This window comes from Bufo bufo, chromosome 8 (genome assembly GCF_905171765.1).
Source record: "Bufo bufo chromosome 8, aBufBuf1.1, whole genome shotgun sequence".
Classification (NCBI taxonomy): Eukaryota; Metazoa; Chordata; class Amphibia; order Anura; family Bufonidae; genus Bufo; species Bufo bufo.
This window is the reverse complement of record NC_053396.1, coordinates 183154833-183173064: the sequence shown is the minus strand read 5'-3', so window position 1 is coordinate 183173064 and position 18232 is coordinate 183154833. Positions and strand designations below refer to the sequence as shown.

The 18232-nt window shown below is 45.8% G+C and overlaps 2 protein-coding genes across 2 annotated transcripts in view; both read right to left on the bottom strand.

Moving 5' to 3' along the window:
- Positions 1–18232, bottom strand: part of LOC120977520 (cytochrome P450 2F2-like) — a 265903-nt gene that overhangs the window by 80485 nt on the left and 167186 nt on the right. The window lies entirely within an intron of this gene.
- LOC120977519 (cytochrome P450 2F2-like) overlaps positions 1–18232 on the bottom strand; it is a 281082-nt gene that overhangs the window by 225539 nt on the left and 37311 nt on the right. The window lies entirely within an intron of this gene.

The window sequence follows — 18232 nt, the reverse complement described above, 5'->3', positions numbered from 1 at the left end:
AACAAGCGATGTTCCCCGGCGAATAGTTCGGGACATCCCTATTCCTCAGTCTCATTTTCCTCTAAGATGGCTGCTCCCTTTCTCCTACAGTATTTGTAACTCCACCTCTCTTGAATATGTAAAATATACAGTCTGTTAGGCTACTTTCACACTAGCGTTCGGAGCGGATCCGTCTGATGTTTCATCAGACGGATCCGCTCCGATAATGCAGACGTTCGCATCCGTTCAGAACGGATCCGTCTGCATTAAAACTTAGAAAATTTTCTAAGTATGAAAGTAGCCTGAGCGGATCCATTCAGACTTTGCATTGTAAGTCAATGGGGAACGGATCCGCTTGAAGATTGAGCCATATAGTGTCATCTTCAAGCGGATCCGTCCCCATTGACTTACATTGTAAGTCTGGACGGATCTGCTCGCCTCCGCACGGCCAGGCGGACACCCGAACGCTGCAAGCAGCGTTCAGGTGTCCGCTCACTGAGCGGAGCGAAGGCTGAGCGCTGGCAGGCGGATGCATTCTCAGTGGATCCGCCTCCATTGAGAATGCATTGCGGCCGGGCGGCTGCGTTCAGGGCCGCTCGTGAGCTCCTTCAAACGGAGCTCACGAGCGGACACCTGAACGCAGGTGTGAAAGTAGCCTTAGCTGTGTTTAGGAAAACACAGCATCTTGTGGCCAAACAGCAGAATTTTAATCCAGATCATTTAACTTGATTTACACTAACAGTGTTCAGACAATGGTTCATAATAAAATGGCTGCACAACGCATGCGCGAGTCCCGCTTTGGAGCGCCGGCACACACTGGAGATTAGGGAACGCCGATTTTCTACGTTTTTTGGCGCTCGTCTAGCCACGGAACACATGCGCATATTCACAGGAGCTAAGAGAGCACTGTCTCAGTGACATGACGCCATGGAATCCGTTAGCCATATAACCCCACCAGTACTCCACCAGATGTTCCAAGTAAGTGCTGATTTGCTAATTTTGAAAGGAAGCCTTACCCTATACTGTTTTAAGATTGTTTTGATTTGTGATGACATGTGTGGTAGCCCCTCCTAGAAGGAGGATATTTAAGCCTGGTAATGATCTATTGTCAGTTGCTTGAAAAAGACCGCTCAGGTCGAAACGTCGCAAGAATTTGATGAATAAAGGATATATAGAGACAAGAGAGTGCAGCGGTTCTAATGATTTATGGTTACCTACTTGGAGGGACGCTACGGACTGGCGTCTAACACCGCATGCACCACCACATATAAGCATACCACATATATGTGCTACTAGACCTATTATACCGTTATGCACAACATTTCACATACAAACAATAGAGCTGAGAAATGGGAATCATTCTAAATTTAAGTTGTATTATAAACATCAACCAGGCGTCAAGGTGGCTTCCTCAGAATCTCCGCCAATTAGCTGTTTGAGAATGCACAGGTGTTCCTATGAGCGCTGCAGCTTTCTCCCTGTTCACCAAACCGAGTGCGTACATTGTATAGTGGCTTTGCTTGGTATCCTACTCAGCCCTGGTTACTTCTATGGGGCTGAGTGGCACCTTGGCCATGAATGTGAAGTTATACGGCCTACAAAAAGCTGAGAGAAGGCTGCGGCACTACTGTGAGTGCCCCTGTGTTCTCAAACAGCGGACCCCCACCACTCACATACTTGTGACCTATCCAGAAGATAGGTCATAAGCCTCAGAAAACCCCTTTAATACAAGTCACTTAATAATGTATTGTTATTATCCATATTGTCTCCTTTGATAACTAGATTCATTTTTCCATCACATTATACACTTCTCATTTTAAGCGGTTACAACCACCTCTGCCTTTTCCTATAGTGTGCAAGCACGCGACCACCACTGTTTGATTGCATGGTGGATAAAACCATGGACACAAGTGTAACACCCCAGAGTGATGTTACCACTTCTGCACACTGCTACTATCTCTATTGGTCTAACCTGTATGTCACCTATGCATTCTATTTCAGGTTCACCATAATGTGCATTCCTAATGATGTTTGCAACTGTTTATTTCATGTAATGTGCCTGGTTCACCAGCAGGTGGCAGCAAACATGGCATAGCTACAGTTAGGTTGAATGGAGCTTTCTTTTCCATTCTACCCGCCCCCGGCAACCTGCGCAAGGAGAGGGGCAAGGATGTAGCCTGTGTCCTCGTCTCAATGGCAGCAGGCAAGCAGCAGCGGAGCCAAGCGCCGATAATGATGATCGGTGCTCGTCTGAGTTGGGCTGCTGTGAGTCACGTGACGCTGGCCACGTCATTTGACTCACCAGCCAGGCCTATTTAAACAGGCAGCCTGCTGACCACAGGTTGCCTGTGATTAAGGTCTTTATACGCTCCTATATTCTTGGCATTGTGTTCCTGAATCCTGACCTAGGCTCTGCTCGTTTGACCTCACTTCTGCTCATCCCCTGTTGCTTGTCGTGATCTCCTGGTACTGATTTACGACTTGTGTTTGGACTCGCTCTTGTTGCTCCTTTGTACTGATTTGACTTCCTGGTATTTGACTTCGGCTAGTTTGACTTGCTTTGTGTTCTGTTTGTCCTGTCTTTTGTTTTGCCGTCCAGTTGTGCCCCATTACCTAGGACGGATCATGCAAGTAGGTAGGGGCAGACGCGTGGGTGGCAGTCAGGGGTGCACACTTTCCTACCACCGTCCGTGACACGCCCGTTGCACAAGCAGCATATAATGTGATGGCAGTATGGACACTCACTATACATTAGTAAGTGCCTGGTATTAGCTTTGTCTACATAATAGTAGTGAGACAACCCCTTCAATTACCTCAGCCCCACTTCGGCCTTCAACATTACACAAGTGATGCCTTTATTTCTAGTTATCCACACACATGCTATATTTGCTATACTCACATTCCTGAGGGACTTCACAATATTGGTTAAACTAATCTTATGAAGAGTACCGATGATGGGAAGAGGCATTGGTCCAGGAGGCAGGTTTGACCTCTCCAATAATATCTTTATATACTTAGCCAACACGCTGGCTATGATAAATGTCAAGAGGACTGTAGTGACCCAGTATAAATCCATCCTGTGAACAGAAATTCATATGCAGAATTAGTAAAGAGGTTCCCCATTATCTGCACAACACCCAGGTACATTAATATTATATAGAAGGGCCACCTTAATAGAAGGATGGCAGGAGTTTCAACTGGCTCCAATGGCAGATACAGGGAATTTTATTTCCCTGTAGCTGCCTTCAGGGGTCTACATAGAGATAAGGGTCTTCCTTCTTGTCCTGGTTAAAGCTAAAAACATCCCTAACCACCTGAGAAAGGAGGACCCCCATCTTTCTTTCCATAATAATTGGGTTAACTTTCAACACATCTGTTTGCAGGACCTGTAAATTGGGGTAGGTTGTCATGTAAGGGGTATACGTTAAATTATGGTAATTTACCCCTGCAAGATAATATGTCTTTTGCAAACTAATGTAATTACTATTACTTTGCTGCCATCTAGTGGTGAAACTTTACAATTAATTTCACATATTGAAAGGCTTAGCCAGGGTGATAAATCTCCTTAAAAATACTTTCCTATATAGAGATTTACTGGCAATGCTCCATTGTCAACTAATTGACAAAGAGGTATATTCCAAGAAAGAGAACCATCTCACCAGCACTAACCACTTAAATGTCTTGGGATTTGGCAAGGGAATATAGCCAAGCCAGATATCCATCCATCCATCCATCCACAGACAGCTGTTTCGAAGTGCTTGCCCCCATCAGTATAAAGTAGGATTCTTGCTGGCTCAGTGCGATGCCTTGGAAGTGGCTTTGGTAGGGTGCTGACTCTCCTTAAAGAGGCCAGTCTTGTATAGAGACTTACTGGAAGTACTCCATGAGATGGAGACTTATTGGCAATAGTCCAAGGTTATCTTTCTTGGGAGATACCTCTTTGCACATACTAAAAGAAAAAGAATCCTGGATGATGTTACTTCCTGGAAGTGGACAGTCTGTAAAAGTGTAGCAGAGAGCAAAGTGGGCCGACAAAATAAGGGTGTGATTCAAATAACAATGACTGAGTTTTGTTTCAGGCTCGGAGAAGAGGAGCATTGTTCAATGGAGTGTAGATTCCCAAAACAATAGAGATAGAAAATGGTTTGGAGCAAGTTGCACGCTTAAAAAACATTGCAGTAGAGACACTCTTTGCCAAGAGAACACCAGCAAAACACCCTCAAATTAAGTACTGTGTTATTGTGCATAAGGGACTATATATTGTGCACTAGCGGATAATGAGGAGTGCTCTTATTGTGGATGAGATATGTTACCAAAATCGATAGGATACTGACATTGTTAAGCTACCAGTCTGCATGTGTTCCTCTTCTTACTACTTGTGTAAAGAGACTATACTAAGACGTCTGTACTGCAACTACTTGCTGAAAAGGTTCTCCAGTAAAGTCTTCAGTTCTACTATGCTCGGTTTGGCCTCTCCTTCTCTCAACCTGGTGTGGACAGTACGAGGACTAAAACTACACCCTTAACACTCAGAACCCGCCAACCTGGTCTGGGCATCCTCTATCCATAAGGCTACATGATCTACCACTTTGGTAGGTATGCCCACGGCTGCCATGCTCTTTGTTGTAAACTGATGGTCTCCATAAATATCCAAATATCTACAGTTGACAGATAGCGGATAGTAACTCCAGATTACCTGATCCACTAGACCACAGCTGCTTACGAGACCAGGGTTTCCACTGAATCATCTCATATTCTGCATCATAGGCTTCCTTTTTATCCAGGAATTATGTTTTTTTTAAACTTTGATTTACATTTTAAATGTGACTACATACTAAGTGAATCGCAGAACATATGTGATTTGCAGTCTTAACTGAAGTCCAACCACTGGAAGGTTTTTATTGTAACTTGTTGATTTTATGCAGTGAAAATGTTGCAGTTGATACAGCTTGTGGGATGACTGAAATAGAGGATCTTCCAGGTGGTGAATATTCATGAGCATGTCCTCTATGACATAGTAGTCATTTGACCAGGAGATCACTATTAATATCTTCTTTTTGGCTTGTGCATATACAAAGAAGACCAGTTGGCCTCATGCTCTACACCTTCACATGTTGATTGGCTAAAGTTTCTTTAACTAGATGGTGGGATATCTTTTGCGAAAGATACAATTAAGGATGCAGGAGGCATCTAAAACACCTAAGCGCTTTTGTTTTGTTTTTGCTCGAGTGGATTTTAAAGAAATCTTAAAGTGCCAATCATATTTTATCCTGAACGCTGATCAGTTTTTATTTTCCATGTTGGATCCGTGCACCTCAGCATAAAGAGGACCTCATGGCTCGTGAGCTGGTTTTTAGCCATTGTACCACTAATTTATCCAAAATCTAAGCGATATTTAATACTTGGGTCACTCTCGTTAACCATTACCAGTACTAGGTTATATCTTTTGTTTATGTCCTCACATTTCACTACTGAGGGTCTAGTGCAGCCTCCGGAGGGGACATGGATTACAGACTTGCAAGTCTTTGGGTAATTGGATACTGGTGTCACAAGGGTCAAGACAACAAGATAATAAAATAGAGACAGATTGAGGTAGGACAGTAAAGGAGAGGAAAAGAGAGAAAACCAGTTTGCCGGTGAGGGAGAGGATTAGCAATTTTTGGCATGGAAACTATATTTGTTCCAGCTGCCAAAAGTTGCTAAAGGCGACTTAGTTGAGTTCCTAAGATAAAATAACACGCACACAAATATCACTGGTTACATAAGGCACAGCATCTGTTATATAAGGCAAGATACCAGTCGAAAGAAAGCAATCATTTCATAAACTGCTTTTAACAATTTCATAAATGTGAGCCTTTGTAAATTTCAGTGCAAATGGTAATATTGTATTCAAGGGACCCCACATATCTGGCTTAGGGGTGGGGGGCAGCACCAGAAATGTTATCGCCTTTGATGTCTCAGAATACAATACAGACCCTATAGTGTGGTTAGACATGTATATATTTTTAATTACTTTTTCCAAGCGGAATGATTTACCACATTCCATGCCACTAAATTGTAGATCAGGATATTCTCTATTAAAAAGTAAAGGCAGAAAAATATTCCCCTAGAAAGTATAAAAAATAATTGGAGATAGGGCGACGGAAGGTATATCAAGATGTAGAAGGCTTTGAAAGCATACCTATTTTATCTAGACGGCAATTACAAGATACTAGGCCGGAGTCGCATTCTAGGAGATAGTGCTAGTTAAATTTTTGCATAATCATGTGGTTAAAACAGTCTTAGGCTACTTTCACACTAGAGTTTCTGCTGGATCCAGCAGGGCTCAGCAAAAACGCTTCCGTTAGTGAAAATACAACCATCTGCATCCGTTATGAACGGATCTTTAACATAGCCAAGACGGATCCATCATGAACTCCATTGAAAGTCAATGGGGGTCGGATCCATTTTCTATTGTGTCAGAGAAAATGGATCCGTCACCAATGACTTGCATTGTGGGTCATGGCGAATCCGTCTTTTTTTAATTGTCTTTATTGCTTGTTTTTAAAGAGAAAACAAAATTTAAAATAGTGCACAGCACACACAACACATGTAGCACATAGACATTGCGGCAGCTAGCTTGATACGTTATAGAGACTTCATAAAGTACCAACAGTATATCTCTGTGTAAGCCTATAAAATCACAGCTGCAGCTATATTAACTGGAGAATATCTTTAAATACCATTCACTTGCTCATACACACCACCACAGCGCTGCAGACCCCCCATTCTGATTTAGAGCATCTCCGACCTGTCAGACAGCCACGGGCCCCAGATCTTCTCAAATCTCTCTGGGTTTCCCCTTGCGACATAAGTCAGTTTGTACATTGGCAAAGCCTTATCAATAAGCTGCACCCATGTCACGGCAAGTGGGGATAAGAGGAACACCAAGTAAACAAACAGTAACAGGTAAACAGACTAGGCCCCAAAGCTAGGGAGGAGGGAATGGTAATCTCCTAACAATCCCTGAGCCTCTCCCTGACTGCTGACAGTATGAGCAAGTCCTGATGTTGAACAAACTCATACGCTGGACCCTTTACCCTGCTGACACTGAAGCAAACCCTAACTTAGGGAGCGGAGAATAAGACGGCCAGTACCTTCCACCTTGAAGGGACCAGCGTCTCCCTGAGACCTAGAAGCAATACACGCACAAAAGAGAATACAGGAGGACTTAGCTTGAGATGAGCGGGAAGTAGAGGATCGACAAACAACCAGTATAGAACTCCAGAAGGAAAATATCAACCGCAAAGTCAGCATTAAGAGGCGGACTTAAATAGAGCCTCTTAAACAGCTAACGAGCAGAACCTGTAGAGAGGTGGGATCCTGCCCACAACAACATACACAAGGGAAACACAGAAAGACCTGTCAGATAGACTCACGTGCTGCAAGTCTATCCGATCTTCTCAGATTTCTCACAGGGCAGACAGTGACAGTACCCCCCCCCCCCCCCTTCTACGGGTGACCTCCAGGCACCCAGGACCGACCTTATCCGGGTGCGCCCTGTAAAAAGCCTTCAGAAGGCGACTAGCACTGACATCAGTCGCTGGAACCCACATTCTTTCTTCTGGACCGTAACCATTCCAATGTACGAGGTACTGAAGGGAACCACGAATAATACGCAAGTTAATAATTCTGGAGATCTGAAACTCCAGATTACCATCTACCAAGACAGGAGGTGGTGGCAAAGGAGATGGATCAGCAGGTTCCACATAGTTTTTCAACAAAGACCTGCGAAACACATTATGGATCTTCCAAGCCTGCGGAAGTTCAAGACGAAAGGCAAACTGATTAATAATGGCAGAGATCTTGTAAGGACCAATAAATCTTGGGCCCAACTTCCAAGCGGGTACCTTCAAATTAATGTTCTTAGTGGACAACCACACCAAATCACCCACACACAGGTCCGGACCAGTCATACGTCTCTTGTCAGCCATACGTTTATATCTTTCGCCCATTTTTTTTTTTTTTAAATCAATTTGAGTCTTCCACCAGATAGATGACAATAAGGAAGAGAATCTTTCCTCTTCAGATATACCAGAGGACTCAGTCCCAGAAAAGGTACCAAACTGAGGGTGAAACCCATATGCACCTAAGAATGGTGACTTATCAGTGGACTCCTGTCTATGGTTATTTAAGGCAAACTCATCCAAAGACAAAAATGAAGACCACTCTTCCTGATTTTATTACATGACACGGAGGCTCTTATTGCTATCTCTTTCTTTACTAAAATCATAGCAGCAAAGAACAAACATATCCATCAAAATGGAAACCATGGCAACAAACTCCTCCCCACTGTGCCAGTATAACAGTCCTGATCTCTGTCAACTCCTCCTCTTTCTTTGCTGCTCTTCTCACAGATAAGTACATTTTCTCTCATATTTCTGTGGGCAGAGCTTTACATTATTGTACAATTGTATTTTTATATTGATTGTCTTTATATCGCTAGTGGGTTCTTGTAGTTTCCTACGGTGTGTGGGGTTTTTTCTCTCCCACTCCTCTTTTGCTTGGGGCTTATTGGTTTTTTCTCCCCAGGTAATTTCTTTCCCCAGAAGTATATTTTGGTTACATTAGGCACAGCTTAAGCGCCGTTTATTTTACCTCATTTCCCCTTGTTCGGCCATTTCGCCGCTTCTGCTGTGGTTTTTACCACTCACATTCCCTCTGGTCAACTCGGTTTACCTCATCTTCTTGGCGGCCGAGATCTCGCGGGATTTCGGCCGCCTTTTCCCCAGTCAGGCCTCCGGCCTTTTCGCGCGCTTCTTCGCTGTCTCCTCTCTGCGCTCGGCGAAATCTCGCGGTATTCTGTGAGATTTCGGCCGTTTCCCCTCAGAGAGCTGCCGGAGTCTTCCTGCGTCCTGCTCGTGCGGTATAGTCCCGAATTGCCCGTTACCATTGCTGGTTTTTTTTTTCTATTAGAGTTAGTTAACTCTTGCTGGGTACTTTAGGCGCAGTTTAGTACTGCTTATTGTTGTCACCATGTCCAAGGACAACATGCGTGGGGATCAGTCTGCCCCTGAGTTTATGGAGTTGCCTGCTAGTGCACTAGATTCAGATGCCATGTCTGTGGATGCACAGACTTCAGCGATTCAGCGCTCTGTGGCTGCAGCAATCCAGGCTGCTATGGGCTCTATGTCCTCAGCCATATCTAGCTCTATTTCTGAGGCCCTTATGGCTGGCCCTTCCTCCTCCAAACATACAGGGTCCCATCCCTCTGAAAACTTATCTGCCTCCAGAACCATTATGACTGGTGGAAATGTAGCCACCCAGGATGGCGCGCCCCGTTCGCGCAAGAGAGCCTATGCCCGCCAGGCAGAAAAAGAGAGGCAATGGAAATGCGCTAGAGCGCAGCCTGATAGTGTTTCGGGTTCTGAACTCGACTCAGATGAGGAGGCTCAGTATCGCTCTGTTGAGTTTGAGGACTTGGAGGAGGACGACCTTTTGGATTCGGACCCTCCGGGTCCATCCTCAAGATCTGTCGCGCCACGGTCTGCTCCCATTGAGGTTCCTTTGGAATCCTCTGCAATTTTGGATCCTGCGGGTGAGCCCCTATTTGACCCTGATGCATTACATCACCCCAGGTCTGCAGAGTGGCTCCCGTCCTCACATGTGGCAAAATATCTGGAAGCACGGGTGCGTCAACCCCTTTCTAAGGAGGCGCGCAATAAGTTGAAGGCTGAGTGCCCCAGACCTATCATCCCCAACAAGGTCTGCGAAACGCCTATAGTTGACCCGAAAATGTGTCAATTTCTTTCTAAATCGGGCTGGAACCCAAAAAAGGGCCTTGAATCGGCCTTGAAGTCCTGTCAGGACAAGCTTCTGGACCTATTGGGTCCACTGACAAAAAATTTCGAATTGGCTGAGTCAGCCAGAACCCAGAATACGCTGGTAGATCCGGAGGAGCTCCGGGGATGGGTTCAGCGTGCCGTGTGCCTCACTGGCAACGTTAATACTTCGCTCTCTATTGAGAGGCGGAAGGCAATCCTGTTTAAGATTGAGCCCAAGCTCTCTAATTTAGCTCTGACAGAGGCAGGTAAAGAGGCCCAGGGATTACTATTCGGGGATTCCTTCATTAAGGATCTGTCACGATTTGTAGGTGCCTTCACTGCCCTTGACAAGGCTCAGACGTCTATGAAACGCGTCTTCCAGGGACGGGTCTCTAACAGGGCCGGCAGCTCTAGGCGCCGCCTGTCCGGCCGTTCACACTATCAGACCCGTGGTTCGGGTCGAGGCTCCTTCCCATATCGTTCATCCACCCAGAAGTTCCGGCAGCCGCCCGCCTTCTTCCCCACCTGAGGATCTTCTTGGCGTTCCCGTGGAGCCAGAGGTTCATCTTCCCGTCGGCCTTTTGGTAAGTCGACTTCCAGCACCTTCTTTGATTCCTTGGGTAGGGGGCAGACTCCGTCTCTTTTCCCATGTTTGGTCAACCATCACTGCCGATGATTTGCTCTCAGGTCCAGATTCCTCCACCTCATCCTACAGTTCTCCCGGCCTCAGCGCGTCGGCTGTTACACCAGGAGTTGACAGCGCTATGCCAGAAAGGTGCCATAGAGCCGACTCCCGCTTCCACGGAAGGTATCATAAGCAGTATGTTCCTAGTAGCCAAAAAAGGAGGCCAGATGCGACCCGTGATCAACCTCCGGGCTCTAAACGCATTCGTGCAATACCGGCACTTCAAGATGGAGGGCATACACCTCCTCAGGGATTTGCTGCTCCAGGGGGACTGGATGGTCAAATTGGACCTGAAAGATGCCTATCTGACAGTACCGGTGGCCGAGTCATCCAGGGATCTGCTTCGTTTCCTCTGAGGTCCGGAGGTGTGGAGGTTCACTTGTCTGCCTTTCGGACTCTCTTCGGCCCCTTGGTGCTTCACCAAGCTTCTGCGGCCGGTCATTTCCTTTCTCCGCAGTCGAGGGATTCGCCTGATTATTTATCTGGACGATATCCTCATCATGGCCCAGTCCCCCTCCGTCCTACTTTCTCATCTGCAGTGTTCCATGAACCTTTTGTCGAGTTTGGGATTTCTTCTCAACTTGGAGAAGTCGTCTCTTACTCCGGCCCAGTCCATAGAATTCTTGGGCTTCACAATCAATTCATCCACGGAGACCCTCTGTCTCCCATCCTCCAAGGTACGAGCCATCCGCAAAGAGCTCCTTCACACCCTCTCTATTCCACAAGTCTCTACGTCACCTGGCCCGGATTATAGGTCTTCTCTCTTCGTCCATCCAGGCAGTGTTCCCAGCTCCTCTACATTACCGGGGCATGCAGCGGCTCAGGATTGCCCACCTCCAGTCGGGAGCATCCTACGCGGATTTGATCACCTTGGACGAGGACACCAGAGATGAGTTGTTGTGGTGGATCCACAACCTGGAAGTGTGGAACGGGAAGGCGATTTTTCGCCCTTGTACGGATATCACAATAGAGTCAGATGCCAGCCTTCTAGGCTGGGGAGCTTACTGCAACGGAGTAACTACCGGAGGTCGCTGGTCAGTGGAGGAGTCCGGTCTCCACATCAACGCCTTGGAGTTGCTGGCGGGATCTTTTGCAGTTCGCAGTTTCGCGAATGACCTGACCAAAGTTTGCATCAGATTGCGGATGGACAACATCTCTGCAATGCATTACTGAAGATTGCTTTCTACTATATTTGGGCGTTTTCTACCTTTTGTCTTGTTTTCTTTCATAGGATGATTTTACCGTCTTCCTACTACTTATGGCGTTTGAGTTTCCAGTTGCATTCTTCGGTTGAAGAGTCGTGTTTAGTTCCGGTTGGATGGAGTATTCGATCGTCGCTCAGTTTTCCAGTGGACTATCATTACCAAAGAAAGAGGAGGAGTTGACAGAGATCAGGACTGTTATACTGGCACAGTGGGGAGGAGTTTGTTGCCATGGTTTCCATTTTGATGGATATGTTTGTTCTTTGCTGCTATTATTTTAGTAAAGAAAGAGATAGCAATACTCGCCTCCGTGTCTTTAATAAAATCATGACTTTACGTCATAAAATAGGAAAATCATGCAATTCTCGGAGACAAAACACCTCAAATAAGTTTCCAGATTCTGGTTGGGCACTCAGTTTGTCCATTCGACTGAGGGTGGAAAGCCGAAGAGTAGGACAACTGAACTCCCAGACGAGTACAGAATGCCCTCCAGAACCTGAAAACAAATTGCGTCCCCCTATCAGACACCACATCAGAGGGAATGCCGTGCAATTTTACAATGTTATTAATAAACACTTGAGCGAGAGTTTTGGCATTGGGCAAACCTCATAATTGTATAAAGTGCGCCATCTTACTGAAGCGGTGTACCACAACCAAAATCACTGTCTTCCCAGAGGAGCTAGGCAAATCAGTGAAGAAATCCATGGACAAATGCGTCCAGGGACGGGATGGGATGGACAAAGGAAGAAGAGATCCTGAAGGCCGAGTAAAAGTCACCTTGGCACGGGCACAGGTCTCACAGGCTACCACATAACCCTCCACACCTTTACGTAAACCTGGCCACCAGAATCTCCGGGAAATAAGATCCACAGTGGATATGCTCCCAGGGTGTCCCGCAAGGACAATATCATGATGTTCCTTGAACACCTTGTGCCAAAGCCCAGAAGGAACAAACAACCTCCCTGGAGGACAGGAATCAGGTGCCTCACCTTGAGCTTCCAACAACTCCACCTCAAGTTCAGGATAAAGGACGGAAACCACCACTTCATCAGCCAAAATTGAAGCAGGATCCTCCGAATCTCCACCCCCCCCCCTCCAGGGTAGCTACGCGACAAAGCATCCGCCTTGACGTTTTTGACCCCAGGGTGATAAGTGACACAAAATTAAATCTGGTAAAAAACAATGACCATCTGGCCTGCCTTGGGTTCTGACGCTTCGCCAATTGCAGGTAAGCCAGATTCTTATGATCAGTAATTACAGTAATGGGATGAATCGCTCCTTCTAACCAACTATGCCATTCTTCAAAGGCCAATTTAATGGCCAGCAACTCTATATTACCAACATCATAATTTTTTTTTCGGCAGAAGAAAGTTTTTTAGAAAAACAAGCACAAGGGCCATTTGCCAGGAGAAGGACCCTGTGACAAAACTGCTCCGACTCCCACTTATGACGTGTCAACCTCCACAATGAAAGGCTGAGACGCATCAGGTTGCACCAGAATGGGAGCAGAAGCTAAACATTTCTTTATAGCAGAAAAAGCATGTAATGCCTCTTCAGACCAGACTGAGAAATCCACACCTTTCTTGGTCATATCGGTCAAAGGCTTGACAGTAGAATAATTCAGGATACATTTTCTGTAGTAATTAGTAAACCCCAAAAACCGCCTCAGCGCTTTCTGATTCTCAGGTCAATCCCAGTCCAATACTGCACGGACCTTTTCAGGATCCATACGAAAACCTGAGGAAGAAAGCAGGTAACTCAGGAACTGCAGCTCCTGAACAGCACATTATTCTCCCGGATGATCAGTAATACTTGTCTTAAATGATCCTGATGAGTTTCCATATCGGGCGAGTAAATTAGTATGTCATCGAGGTAAATAACAACAAACCTTCCCACCAAATGATGAAAAATGTCATTGATAAAGTGCTGAAAGACTGCCGGGGCATTAGTCAACCCAAAGGGCATGACCAAGTTCTCGAAGTGGCCCTCAGGGGTATTAAAGGCCATCTTCCAGTCGTCCCCTTCCCTGATTATTATCAGATTATAAGCCCCTCTTAAATCCAACTAGGAAAACACCTTGGCTCCGACAATCTGATCGAATGAATCCAGGATCAAGGGAAGGGGATAAGGATCACAGACAGTGATATGATTTAGCTCCCGGAAGTCTAAACACGGTCTAAGGGTCAATCTTTTTTTTAACAAAAAAGAAGCCAGCAGCCACCAGTGACTTAGATGGTCTAATACAGGCATGGCCAACCTGAGGCTCTCCAGCTGTTGTAAAACTACAACTCCCATCATGCCCTGCTTTAGGCTGATAGCTGTAGGTAGCCTGGGCATGCTGGGAGTTGTAGTTTTGCAACACCTGGAGAGCCTCAGGTTGGCCATCCCTGGTCTAATATGTCCGTTTGCCAAACTCTCGGTAACATATTCTCGCATAGCTACTCTTTCGGGTTGGGAAAGATTATACAACTGAGACTTTGGCAATTTAACTCCGGGAATAAGGTTGACCGGACAATCATACTCTAGGTGAGGGGGTAATTCCTGATCTCCACCCTCAGAGAATATGTCAGAAAAATCACAAAGAAACGGGGGTGACACCTTAGTTGATACCACAGAAAGTGATGCGCCGAGACAGTTGTCTCTACAGAAATCACTCCAATTACTGATCTGTCTTGCTTGCCAATCTATGGTAGGATTATGTCTGGTTAACCATGGCAACTATGGTAAACCTAGCACTTCAGTACAAAACAAGAAATGGACTCAACATGGGAATCACCCACCCTCAAATGAATATCATGCACCATATGAGTCAGACTCTTTTGCGAGAGAGGGGCGGAATCAATAGCAAACACAGATATCCCCTTGTTTAATGCATTTGTTTTAAAACCATGACTCTGAACGAACTGATAGTCCACAAGGTAATCCCCTGCCCCACTGTCAACAAATACTTCCAATTCAATATTTTTGGAGTCTAGCGCCACCATGACATGCAGGAGAAATTGGGTACTACCAGTTAAAGGCAAAAATATCTTCTCCGACTCCCCACCCACACTGCAAAGAGTAAGAGAACTAGACCCATTAGTAACAACCTATTTTTTTTTTCCTTTTTCACCTTGAGGTTTAATATAAGGACATACGTTAATAAAATGTCCCTCTTTACCACAGAAGAAACAAAGTCTTCTCTGAACCCTGAAGTTCCTATTACCAGGGCATGAAGAGACCCGTCCCAATTGTATAGGCTCTTCACCAGACACGAGCTTGAGTGTCTCTGTACCCCGCGGGACAGAAGAGGCAGTTTCCCCATATGGTAGTGCATCCCGACTGAGGGGAACCTTGAACCTCTCTCTCAGGCGTCTATCAATCCGTACGGCCAGGGACATAGCCGCCTCCAGAGAATCAGGGTTTTCGTGGAATGCCAGGGCGTCTTTTAGTCTCTCAGACAGCCCTTGACAAAATTGACTACGGAGTGCTGGGTCATTCCACTCCGAATCAGTCGCCCCTCTCCTAAATTCAGAGCAATATGACTCTGCAGACCGTTCTTCCTGACTCAAACTACACAGCTTAGATTCGGCCAGAGAAACCCGGTCTGGGTCATCATAAATAAGGCCCAGGGCTCTGAAAAAATTAATCCACCGATCGGAGGGATTGGGAACCGATCGGTAGAGAAAAGGCCCAAGACTGAGCATCACCTTCCAGCAGAAAAATAATAATCCCCACTCTTTGATTTTCGTCCCAAGAGGAGAGTGGACGCAGTCGAAAATACAGTTTACAAGATTCTCTGAACCGAACAAAATTATCACTCCCCCCAGAAAACCTATCTGGGAGGGCAACCTTAGGTTCAAGGCTGCCCTGGTTCCCACTGACGGACCAGACGCCTGAGAATTCTGAAACTGTGCAACTGAATTACGGAGGTCTGCTACCTCCAAAGATAATCCCTGCATGTGATCCACCAGTGCATTAACAGTATCCATATCTGCACAAAGCAAGTAAAATAATGATGGTAGTGGCGGCTGATAATGTCATGGCAAGTGGGGATAAGAGGAGCACCAAGTAAACAAACAGTAACAGGCAAACAGACTAGGCCCCAAAGCTAGGGAGGAGGGAATGGTAACCTCCTAACCTCCTGAGCCTTTCCCTGACTGCTGACAGTATGAGCAAGTCCTAATGGTGAACGAATTCATATGCTGGAACCTAAGCCTTGCTGACACTGAAGCAAACCCTAACTTAGGGAGCGGGGAATGAGACAGCCGGTACCTTCCACCGTGAAGGGACCAGCGTCTCCCTGAGACCGAGAAGCAACACACGCACAAAGGAGAATACAGGAGGACTTAGCTTGAGACGAGCGGGAAGTAGAGGATCGACAAACAACCAGTATAGAACTCCAGAAGGAAAATATCAACCGCAAAGTCAGCATTAAGAGGCGGACTTAAATAGAGCCTCTAAAACAGCTAACGAGCAGAACCTGTAGAGAGGTGGGATCCTGCCCACAACAACAAAGAAGGGAAACACGGAAAGATCTGTCAGATAGACTCACGTGCTGCAAGTCTATCAGATCTCCCAAAGGGCAGGCATTGACAACCCATTGCTGAACTGAGGCAACCTTTGGGGGCTTCCAATTCAGCAGGATAACCTTTCTAGCATAAAACAATAGGAGACGATATAATATCCTAGAATACTTAGCTTGCATAAGGTCATTGACCAATCCTAGCAAACTATTTTCCGGGGCGCAAATCACCAGCAAACCCAACTTCAAGCTCAAGAATTATTGAACCGCTGACCAATATCTCGCTATTACCGGACAGTCACAGACCATATGAAACAGAGTGCCCCTCTCTCTATTACTCCTGGTACATTGTGAACTAATAAGTTTGCGCATGCGTTCTAGTCTGACCGGAGTTAAGTAAACCCTGTGTAACCATTAATCCTGTATCAGCTGATCTCTAGCACATATGACTGTGTTTCTCCAGTTATACATCAGCTCCTTCTCATGCCTGTCCTCTAGGCCCGGAATATCTACCTTCCATTTTGCTAGGGCTCTGGACAACGGGGAAGTCTGTCGGTTCAGTAGTATTAAATAAAAAGAAGAAACTGGTTTGTATAGTGTCATTTGTCTTCTCCATATTCTATCTTGATATTGCCTCTTCCGAATTGTTCAGTGCAAGCATGCCTAAGTTGGAGATTTCTATATAGACTAGTCCGGGGTAGGAGAAATTAGTTCTTTAGATCTACATCTGTAGTTTTTGAGGAGTCCCCCCGTACAGTTATGTCAAGTATTTGATCCTATTCTGTGGCCAGAACATAAAATCTTGCATTTTCTGCAACTCTGGTAGTTTGGAATTCCTCTGTAAAAAGCTTCCCCCCCCCCATCCCCCCCATCCCCCCACACCCAGGCGCACTGATTCCACACTTTAATTACTGCTTTCATATTAGAAGGGAGATATCGGACTGAGTAACTGCCCTCTCTATAGGGAAAATTTGTCAAAGCTTCATAGGACCCCAGGAGTGCCACTTCCAACACCATCACAGGATTATTGGCATCTGCTCTTACCCACCAGCCCGAATATGGCAATTGAACTGCACAATAATATTTATACATATCTGGTAAGGCCAGACCCCCCTTGATACATGGCGCTCTGAGAGTGTCTTTAGCTAGTCGCGGTCTCATATAGGCCCAAAGGAAGGGGGTTACCATTTTGTCAATCGCTACAAAGTGGTATTTCTGAGGGGCTGTCGGTGTTGCCCTATACAGATAAAGCAGCTTGGGTAGAATTATCATTTTGAAAATATTTATATGTACCACAAGGGACAGAGGAAGGGTCTCGCATGCCTTCAATTTCCGGGCAATGTATTCCATTGTTGGTAATATATTAAGGGGGAAAAATTGGTGAATGTCCTTGGACAATAATCCCAAAATATTTAAATTGGTCCACCCCAAATAGTTTCGATTAGGTGTGACAGCCCGTTTATCCTCCCTATCCACCAGTTAAAGTGCAGATTTGGCCCAGTTGACCTTTAGACCAGAGAACTTAACATACTCATTAACCACCTCAAAGAGCGTCTCTAGCGACCTCCAGGTATCCCCCAGATAGACTAACATGTCATCCGCATATAGGGACAACTTCTCGGTGATCCCTGCAATATTCCATCCCTCTATATTATTACAGTTGTTTAACAAGCTGGATATGGGCTCCATCACCAATGCAAAAAGCAACAGAGATAGGGACCTTATGGTTGCCGATACATAAGACGCAGCCGTTTTAGAAACTTCTCTGGAAGACCAAATCTGTTCCGCAGGAAGACCCATTTGACCGAGTCAAAGACCTTCTTATTATCTAGGGAGGCAATAGCTCTGTTTCCTACATTGTCATGTGTAATCTGTAGATTAATGTAGAGGCGCTGTCATGGTGGGGAGTGGGGAAAACCCCCCACCGTACAATGTAAAGGGATAAAGGGGAAGCAGCTAGGCCAGGACGCCGGAATCAGGGAGCAGGTCACCTCCTATTGCATCCCTAATCCTCACCCTAACTCCTCACCGTATGAGCGGACCTGTATTGTAGGACGGC